This window comes from Triticum aestivum, chromosome 4D (genome assembly GCF_018294505.1).
Source record: "Triticum aestivum cultivar Chinese Spring chromosome 4D, IWGSC CS RefSeq v2.1, whole genome shotgun sequence".
Taxonomy (NCBI): domain Eukaryota; kingdom Viridiplantae; phylum Streptophyta; class Magnoliopsida; order Poales; family Poaceae; genus Triticum; species Triticum aestivum.
The window spans coordinates 1595990-1596619 of record NC_057805.1 but is presented as its reverse complement, the minus strand read 5'-3'; positions in this window follow the sequence as shown (position 1 = coordinate 1596619).

The following is a 630-nucleotide window of genomic DNA, read 5'->3' as shown; positions in this document are numbered from 1 at the left end:
CCGGGGGCGAGCGCTACGAGCTCGCCGGCGGCGAGGTGCTACGGGTGCCCGACGGAAACGCGGCTACGGTGCACGGCGAGAGCAGCAGACGCGCGCGTTGGGCCACTAGGAACCCCAGGAGCACGATGCGGCGCTCGGCCGCAGGTGAAGGCGACCATGGCCACGGCGCCGAGCTCGTCGGCGGCGAGGTTCTTCGGGCGAGCTACGGGAACGGGGCTACGGGCGTCGGAAAGCTCGGGAGAGAGAGGGGAAAGAAGCGCAGGCTCACAGTGCTCCTGCAGATGTGCTCAAGCCTGCTCGAGGAGGGCTTGGTGCGGCGGAATCGACGGCGAAGCTCGTCGGAGAAGAGGAGGAAGACGGCAACGTGGGGGATGATGCAGAGGCGCTCCTGCTCGGGTGATTCGTCGGGGAGGAAGAGGAGGTCGAGGCGGTCCTTCTTGGCGTGGAGGGGAGGCGAGGCGATGTCGGGGACCGCGTGTGTTACGCCGGCATGGCCAAGGCCGCGCTCGGATGCGGTGGGGAATGGGAGAGGCGGCGAGGGCAAGCAGCAGCTCGTGGGGAAGGGGGGGAGATCTCTCGGAGGAGGCAGGGGGGCTGTCGCTGGCGTCCTTATCCCCTCGGCGATGTGGC